This window comes from Petaurus breviceps, unplaced genomic scaffold, assembly GCF_028583685.1.
Source record: "Petaurus breviceps papuanus isolate PSGF00001 unplaced genomic scaffold, PetGlider_PUasm1.0 98, whole genome shotgun sequence".
Taxonomy (NCBI): domain Eukaryota; kingdom Metazoa; phylum Chordata; class Mammalia; order Diprotodontia; family Petauridae; genus Petaurus; species Petaurus breviceps.
This window is the reverse complement of record NW_027187460.1, coordinates 48,857,042-48,867,384: the sequence shown is the minus strand read 5'-3', so window position 1 is coordinate 48,867,384 and position 10,343 is coordinate 48,857,042.

Below are 10,343 nucleotides of genomic sequence, written 5' to 3'. Positions count from 1 at the left end.
TACAGCAAGGCATTTGGGCTGTGGGGAAGTCCTGGTGTTGTTTCTGTTTGCTTCACTGCACTGGGGTTCAGGATCTACTACTGATTTGGTTAGCTTGGACTTTCCACTGACTTTCTGGGATTCTTCCTACCCTAGACTTTGCTCTACTTTTACTTCAGTGAGAGACCTTTCCTGATGATCTTCCAACTTTTGGGCTTCAAAGAGAGATTCACCCAATCCTTTTGCTTGTTCTGCTGTTTCAGAATTGTTTCAGGGAATTATTTTATGGCTGTTTTAAGGTGAATATGGGAAAGTTATGGCAATTTACTGCTTACTCCACCATCTTGGCTCCAGGAATTTCCCAACAACTTTTAACAAATAATGAATTATTATGTCATAAACTTGTCTTTACACTCATATAACACAATGTTACTATGGTCACTTGCTTCAATAAATTGTATTTCTACTGATCTACCTTTCTATTTCTTAACTAGTATGAGAGAGTTTTGATAATTAATACTTTAAAATGTATTTTAAGATCTGGTACTGCTACACCTCTTTCCTTTATAGTTTTTATTAATTTGTTCCTTTGATGTACTTGGCCTTTTATTCTTCCAATTAAATTTTGTATTTTTTTTTAGTTCATGTAAATAATATTTGACAATTTAATTTGGATGGCATTGAATACACACATACAAACACATATATCTGTACACATACATACATACATACATTTGTTTAGGCAAAATTGTCATTTTCATAACATTGGCTCTACCTACCAATAAATAATAAATATTAATGTAATTATTTCAATCTGAGTTTATGTTTTGTGAATTTTTGTTATAATTTTGTTCATATTGTTCCTGGGTTTTTCTTGACAGATATGTTCTTGGGTATTTTATACTGGCTAGAGTTACTTTAAATGGGATATCTCTTAGCATTACTTTTTTTAAGATTTTTCTTTATATAGGAATCCTGGGGATTTTTGTAAATTTACTTTATATCCTGCTACTGTACTAAAATTATTATTTGATTCAACTAGCTTTTTAGTTGAGTCTTCACAATTTTCCAAGTATACAATCATATTGTTTATAAAAAGTATTTTTCCTTATTTCCTATTCTGATTCCTTCCATTCCTTTTTGTTCTCTTATTGGTATTACTAGGATTTCCAATACAGTATTGAATAATATTAGTGATACTGGGCATCCTTGTTTCAAACCTGATCTTACTGGGAAGTATTATAGATTTCCACTATTACAAATAGTGCTTGCTGATGGTTTTAAGAAAATTCTTTTTATCAGTTTGAGGGAAAAATATATTTGTACTTATACTTTCAAGAATTTTTTAAGAGAAATGAGTGTTGTGCTTTATGAAAAGTTTTTCTGCATTTATTAATATATAGATATATTACTTTTGTTATTTATATAGTCAATTATGTTAATACTTTTAGTTATGTTAAGACATTCATGCATTTCTAGTATAAGCCCTGCTTGATCAAATTGTATTATCTTTGTAATATATTGTAGTCTTTTTGGCTTACTTTATTTAGGATTTTTGCATTCTTGTTCATTAATGAAATTGACCTATTATTTTCTTTTTATGCTTTTATTCTTCCTGGTTTAGGTATCCATATCATATTTATTTTACAAAAAGGAGTTTGGTAGAACCCTTTCTTTGCATAGTATTCCAAATAATTTACTTAATATTTGAATCAATTGGTCTTTAAATGTTTGATACAATTCACTTGTAAATCTGTCTGGTCCTGTTATCTTTTAAAATTTTCTTCAAAAGGTAAAGGTAATTCATTGTCAAACAGAAGGCTATGATCTGAGGTATTAATTGTATGAGAAAAAACTGACTCTAAAGTGACCATAATTAGAATAGTTTACAGGAAACTTCAGTGGTTTTAGCATAAACCTGCTGTCAGGAAGAAAGACATTATTTTGATGATTAAATGAAAAGAAGATCGAAACAATTGCTGCAGTTTAATGGAAGAGAGTCTAACTCTGTTTTTAAAAAAAAAGTTATATCTCAATTCATTTAATATGGAGGTTTTTGTGAGGTGCCTTACCAAAATATGTAAAGTGATAGCTGGGTCAGATACCATGTGGGTAGGGGGAACCTTCTTTTTTTCTTCCTAGATTGGATATTTAAAACTGCTGAGACTTGGCTCTCTTTTTCTGCCACTCTTTTCCTGTTTTCCTCTTTTCAGTAATTCTTTTCTCCTTTGTTCAGAGGGTGAAGATACCACTTCACCTACAGGGGGGATACCATAAACTTAACTAGGTAGAAGAGAAGGACATTCATTCCTATGTTTCTTCCATTTTGTCCCAGCTCTGAGAAGTGGACCTTGGGGTATCTGTTTTTATATTGTTTTGTTTGTTTTTAGTTTCAGGTATGAAAAGTACTCTCTATGGGAACCAGGATTTTGAGCCATGGTGACAATGGATCATGGTAGGGGATATTATGTCCTTTCAGTATGATATGGAAGCATTGAGAAGCAAGGATGATTTAAGCACAATCCCAAAGAGGGATTGGGACTTGGAATTAAAACTATGCTCTAAGGAAGGTAAGTTAAATGATAAAACTAAGCACCTTCCTCTCATCAGAGGCTAAGGTGATGCAAAGGGGAAGGAGGATTATACCTTTCCTATTTGGGGCAAAATGATTGTATATTTAGGATTATAAATTTCAAAGGGCATATCCTTTTGTAAAAGCAAATCCAATTGTTTAGTGGATAAATGTAACTGTGGTACAGTAGATAATTCCACTAGAATTGAAGGAAAATTCACTGGGCAGGAGCCATTTGCAGAGAACTTAGACAAGAGAATCTCCTCAAGGACCCTGTAAAATTCTGAGAGGGGAGTAAAATCAGACTTACTTGGTCTTCAGGAAATGAAGGTGAAAGTAATCAATATAATAAAAAGAAGCAGATGAAGAAAATTGACTTTAAACCCCAAGACCTATTGGTGTTAAATTGAACAATTCCAGGAAGAAACTATAAATTCTCTAATTCTGCAAGCAGGAGAAAAATAATTAACCTAAACAAATTAAGGAAAGGAATCATTATGCACCAAAATTAGCAGAAGCAAATGAAATAACATTTTGTAATGAGAATAATAAATATTTATTTGTAAACTACTATGTGTTAGAGACTGTGTTAAGTAGTAGGGATGCAAAATGAAGGGAAAAAACAATCCTTGCCCTGAAGAAGCTTACAATCTACATGCCAGTCAAGATGGCCTGCCCTTTAAATATGAGTCTAATATTTAATGAATAAGGAAAAAATACTAGACCTGAACAAATGCTGTGTTTAAAAATACACCAGTGTAAAGGAGAAAAGCCTGGGACTCACCTGAACTCTCCCATATTACCTCCAAAATAATTTTTACTTTTTATTATTTTTATTTAGTATTTAATTCTCTCCAGTTATTTTTAAAAATAACATTAGTTGTTTTTTTTTAATTTTTAAGTTTTAATTTTTTTCCCCTTCTTCCTTCCCACTATTTCTCATTGTGAAGGCAAGCAATTTTATATAGGTTATAAATGTGTAGTCATGCAAACAATTCATATTAGTCACTTTAAAAAACAAACAAGAAAAAAATCCTTAAGAAAAATAAAGTAAAAAAAATACTTTCATCTGTCCATTAGTTCCTCTCTGGAGATAGATAGTATTTTTTTCATTTAAAGTAGTTTGGAGTTATCTTGGATTGTTACTTTGCTGAGAATAGTTAAGTCAATCATGGTTGATCATTTTACAATATTGCTATTACTTTTTACACAGTACACTCCACTTTGCATCAACCCCTTAAAGACGTTCTAAGTTTTTTTTTTCTTTCTGAGAAGATACTTCTCATCATTTCTTATAAAACAATAGCATTCCATCATAATCACATACCACAAATTGCTCAGCCATTTTCCAATTTATGGGCCAAAGCAATATTTTTGTCTGTTTTCTTTCACAACATTTGTTTTTATCATTTCCTAATATTTGTAGGAAATGTATTCTGAATCCAACAAAGGAAAAAGACTATCAGAAAATATGAATTCACTTCCATTGATTAAATTTATGTGATAAGTTTCTGCACAAAACAGTAATGTAAAAATTTACTAGATATTTATTGACATTCACACACATTATACACACACATACATAGATGCATACATGTGTATATACACACTGTATACATAGTAATACATATGTATATATTTTTATCTTTTTATATACACACATATTATAGAGAGGTTGTGAAGCTCAAATGAAATGTCATTTAAAGAATTTTGAAACCATGAAATACTATATAAATATCAGAAATCAGAAACAGCAAGTCCCAGAAAAATCAAACCCAAGTTTCCAAACTTCCAGGTTGAGAAGAAAATAATATAAGCAAAAGCAAAAAAATACTGTAAAGTTATAGTCAGGATAATACAATATCTAGCAACTTCTACACTAAACAATATAAGGCCATGGAATATTATATTTAAAAGAGCTAAGGAGCTGAATCTGTGAACAAAAATAACTTACCACCAAAAGTTCAATATAAACCTTAGTTAAAGAAATGGAAACTTAATAAATTGAAAGATTTTCAGGTATTTGTGACAAAAAGATAAGAACACAATGGACAATTTGCCATATAAGATCCAAGAGAAAAATAAAGTAAACATTACAGTCCAATTATAGGGGACTCCATAAGGTCCAACTGTTTACTTCTTTATGGAAAAAAAATGTTATCTGTATGCTTAAAAATATTTTCATTGCTTGGGTAGTTTGAAAAAGAATATGTATAGAGAAGGTTTTCACTTGAGTAGAGATCTGATAATTATGAAAAATAAAACTGGGTTGGGAGATATAAAAAGAAGGAATTATCTCATACAAAGAAGGTGTGAATGGAAGAACTGTTACAGTGAAAGGAAATGAGGGTGGAGAGCTAGTATTGCCGGAATCTTATTCTTTTCAGAACTAGGTTAAAGAGAAAATAACAGGGATCTAAAATGGTATAAAATATTTTAAATTTATAAAGGAATATAAGAATAAGGAGACAGAATAAGGGAGGGACTCTTCAGAGGATAGGTAGATTAAGGAATAAATCAAAAGGGGAGAAGATAAAGGAAGGACTCTTTAAAAGAGAGTGAATAAAGGAAGGTAGTATTTACAAATAAATCAGAGGGGCAAGGTGTGATGGGAAAAAAAGAGAGGCTGAGAGGGATAAAAGTGAGAAAAAAGGATGGAAGGAAATAGACAACTAGTAATTATGACTTTGAATGTGAATGGGATTAACTGATGCACAAAATGGAAATGGATTAAGCATCAGTATCCCAACAATTTTTTTTTTGTCTACAAGAAACACAACTAAAAGTTAGTGATACACACAGAGTTAAAAATGAAGTATTGTAGTAGAATTTATTTCGCCTGAGGTGAAGCTCAAAAAAATGAGGGACAATCATGATCTCAGACAAATTTAAAGCTATAATGAATTTAATTAGTATAACTAAAGAGGAAAACTACATTATGATAAAATTATAGAAAATGAAGCAATAGCAATACTAAATATATATATATATATATATATATATATATATATATAGTTCAAATGTTTAAAAGTTAAATAAACTGTAGGTAGAAAAAAGATAGTAATACTATAAAACTGGAGGACTTTAATCTTCCCCTTCCTGAATTAGATAATTCTAACAAAAATTAAGAGATTAAGGAGGTGACTAAAATCTTAGATAAACTAAATGTCATAGAAATCTGGAGAAAACCAAGTGGGAATAGAAAGTAAGGAACCTTTTTTGTTTCTCAATCACACATGGTCCCTTCACAAATGTTGACTACATAATCAGGGTATAAAATTTCATAGTTAAATGGAGAAAAACAGAAATATTGAAATGCATCCTTTCCAGAGAACAATCAAATAAAATATATTCAATAAGGGAATTAGAAACACATTTTAAAAACTACTTGAAGACTAAACAACCTCATCTTAAAGATCAAGTAGGTTACAGAATAAAACATGGAAGCAACAATTTCATTAAAGAGAATGATGATAATGAGATAACATATCAAAACTGGTGTGATACAGCAAAAGTTGTATTCAGAGGAAAATTTTTATCTTTAAATGTTAAAACAATAGAAGGGGAAAACAGCTGTTTGAGGGAATATGTAATAATGAGGACACTAATTCACTGTTGGTGGAACTGTGAACTTATCCAACCATTTTGGAGAGCAATCTGAAATTATGCTCAAAGAGTTATACAATTGTGTATAACTCTTGACCTATCAATACTACCATTAGGTCTGTTTCCCATGGTGATTAGGGAAAAAGGAAAACAACTTTTTATGATCTAAAATATTTATAGCAGTTCTCTTTGTGGTGACAAAAACTGGAAATTGAGGGAGCATCCATCAGCTGGGGAATGGCTGAATAAATTGTGGTATATAATTGTGATAGAATACTACTGTGCTGTAAGAAATGATGAAATTTTCTCTGTAGAGAAAAAAAAACCATGGTAGTACTTGTATGAAATAATGACAAATGAAAGGAGCTGAACCAAGAAAAAGTTGGGCACAGTAACAGCAATAATGTTCTAAAACCAAAATGATTTTGTTTATGTAATGGCAATGGAATATAAAGATCCCCTTGTATTGGCTTGGTTTTCAGGTTAAGTGTTAAAACCCAGAGCTTGTGAATCCCACCTGTTGGATGGACTTGTTGACATGAAGAGAGGGGACTGAACTGGGAGGAGCTAGTGCCATGGATAGAGAGGCAAAAGGAGATTTAGGCCAGAAGATCTTTTGAGAGCAGCATCATGGAGGCAGAGAAAGAGAGGGAGAGAGAATTGCCAGGGGCCAGAGTTGCTGAGAGAGAGAGAACTGCCAGCTGAAGCCACCTGGATTGTTGAGGGCCAGTTGGAGCTGCCCAGGACTTTTGAAAATTGCCACCTGGAGCTGCTGAGAACTGAGGAGGCTTGAATTTGGTGCCAGTATTTTTTGATTTGTCTGCTGCTAAATGGCAGTGCTGTTATTGCAGAGGTACTGGAACCTTGCTGTTGGTTCAGAAGCCCTGAAGGAAGATTTTCTTGATTTATGTGTACATAAATCACAGAGGAGCGTCTTGCTGATGTTTTTAGGGGTCCTGAGACTGTTCTGCAGGCAGAGAGTGAATTGATGTGGATGCTGGCAATGCATACTGTGACTTTGTTGAGCTTTGTCTTCCCAGGAACAGGGATTGTTGAGAACTTGCCTTGTGTCAAGATGAAGAAAAGTCCTCTCCTTGGGTATTGAATGCTGTGATGATATCTTAACCTTGTTATGGCTTAGAGGCAGTTGGCCTTTGTGTTCTGCACTGACCTTTGAGAAGATGATTGTTGGTAACTGATGATAATTGTAATTCAGTTGTGATCCAGGGTGGGGTACTTAGATTTATGTGCTTTGTGACTGATCAAACAAATATGCTTTGTTTATGACTGGAAACTAATCTCCAGTTGAATACAGAGAAGACTTTGTGATTGACTAAATGAATGTACTTCCCAGGGTTGGAGTATTTGGACCTTAGTACTTTGTAATTGAATTGAGGACTTATTAAATTATTGAGTTACACATGGTGGATACTGTTTTTTGATTTTCTGTGAATGTCTTGCCTTAATCTGTCACTGAATGAATGGAGTTTGCTATGCTAATAATCAGAACCTGGAAGTTTCTTGTGCTTGGCATTACAGTTCATTAAAAATACTCAAATAAAATAAAAACAAAGGACCTATGAATGAAGAGGCTTAGAAAAATTTACTAATAAGTAGAATTATGTATATTAGGACTTTACATAAATTCATATACATACATACAGATTTCAATGTGTATATATGTATGTGTGTGTGTTTATACATGTTGGTGTCTAATGTTAGCTGTATCCAGAGTAGTGTGAGGAGGAAGGGAGAAAAAAAATTAAAATACACAGCAGAGAAAAAGAGAAAACCTGGAAGGAAATACAGAAAGCAGGGTAGCTTTGAAAATAATGTGTAGAAACTATTACATATTTACATAAAATGGAAATGATGTGAAATAGAAATTTCTGGTTTTATATTGAATCCTTGTTTTATGTTTTGTACACATGGAGATGTTCTTTTCTTTGTCTTTTTGTGTCTAAGTTCAAAATGAAATAAATGGTAAAAGAAATGAAATCCTCAGCAGCAGAAGCAGTCTCCAGTAAGCAGGTTTCAACTCTGGTAATGACCTCAAGTTTTGAGTTTACAATGGCATTCTGGATGAGGTCAAATAATGTTTACAGAGTATTAGAGGAATGTGTTGCTGAATGTTCAATGTGCTATATGGTATACATATATGTATAAAATTAAATTTAATATGCATTATTAATGCTTTCTTAAGCTGAGATAATCAACAAAATAGTAAATGAAACTCTCATGTGAAGTGACTGACAATTTCTCTTTTTAAAAATTTATTAATTTATTTATTTTTGGTTTTCAGCATTCACTCCCATAAGTTTTAAATTTTCTCACTCTTGCTCACACCCCCCTTCTGAAGATGAACATGCAATCTGATACAGGCCCTAAATAAACATTCCTACTAAACATATTTTTGCATTAGTCATGGTGCATAGAAGAATTATACCAAATGGCAAACCCATGAGAAAGAAAAAAAAACACAAAATAAAAAAAATGCTTTGCTCTGAATTCTAGGACCATATTTTTTTTCTCTTGAATGGGGATGCCATTTTTCATCATGAGTCCTGTGGAATTGTTTTAGTTTCTTGCATTGCTAAGAAGGGTAAATCTATCAAATTCAGTCATCAAACACTGTGGGATTGTTTCTGTGAACAGTGTTTTGTTTCTGCTCACTTCACTCAGCATCAGTTCATATAAGACTTTCCAGGATTTTCTGAAGTCTGCCTGTTCATTATTTCTTATGGCACACTGGTATTCTATTATATTCATATACTAGAACTTGTTCAACTATTCCCCAATTGATGAACATCACCTCAATTTCAAGTTATTGGCCACAACAAAAAGAACTACTATAAATATTTTTGTACAAATGGTTCCTTTTCTAATTTTTATGGTCTCTTTGGAATAGAAGGTTAAAAGAGGTATTACTTGGTCAAAGGGAAAATTGCTCTCCAGAATGGTTGGATCAGCTCACAGCTCTACCAGCAATGAATTAGTTTTCCAACTTTCCCACATCTCCTCCAACATTTATCACTTCCCTGTTTTGTCATGTTAGTCTATCTGATAGGAGTGATGTGGTACCTCATAGTTGTTTTGAATTGCACCTCTCTAATCAATAGTGATTAGAGTATTTTTAACATGACTATAGATATCTTTACTTTCTTCCTTTGCACACTGCCTGTTCATGTTCTTTGACTATTTACCAATGGAGGAATTAGTTGTATTCTTGTAAATTTGACTCTGTTCTCTATATATTTTAGAAATGAGACATTTATCAGATTCACTAGTTGTTTTTTTTTTGTTTGTTTTGTTTTCATTTGTTTTTTTTTTTTTTTTTTAAACTAGGGGTAATAAATTTTGTTAAGGTTACAACGCCAGTTATTTCTGGTTGTGGTGCTGAGTGTCTGAGCCCGGGATTTTATCTAGGTCATCCCAACACTGGAGCCCTTGGTCTTACTCGCTGAGCCACCTGGCCACCCCTAAGCAATTGGGGTTAAGTAACTTGCTCAAGGTTACACGGCCTGGTGTTTCTGGGTGGGTGCTAAGTATCTGAGCCCGGGATTCGATCTCCAGGTCGTACTGACACTGGAGCCGGTGCTCTTACTCGCTATGCTACCTGGCTGCCCCCAGATTCACTGGTTGTAAGAATTATTTCTCAGTTTCCTGCTTCCCTCCTCAACTTGGTTGTTTTGGCATTGTTTCTGTAAAAAGTTTTAAATTTTATGTAATCAAAACTATTCATTTTGCATTTCATAAGCAACTCTGTCTCTCACTTGGTCATAAATTCTTCCATTTTCCATATATATGACAGATAAACTATAACTTGCTCTCTTAATTTGTTTATTGTATCATTTTAAAATGTAAATAGTGTACCCATTTCAACTTTATTTTGATATATAATGTCAGACATTGGTCTATGCCCCATTTCTGCCATATTATTTTCCAGTTTTCACAGCACTTTTTTTTTCTAAGATGAGGGTATTTAAGTATTGCACTTCCTCTTATGCTAATCTAGCAATTTATATTTTTTGTAAATATTCATCCATTTCAGTAAGATTATCTAATTTATGGGCATGCAATTGGGCAAAATTATTTCTAATAATTGTTTTAATTTCCTCTTCATTGGTGGTGAAGTCACCCTTTTCATTTTTGATACTGATAATTTGGTTATATTCTTTCTTCTTTG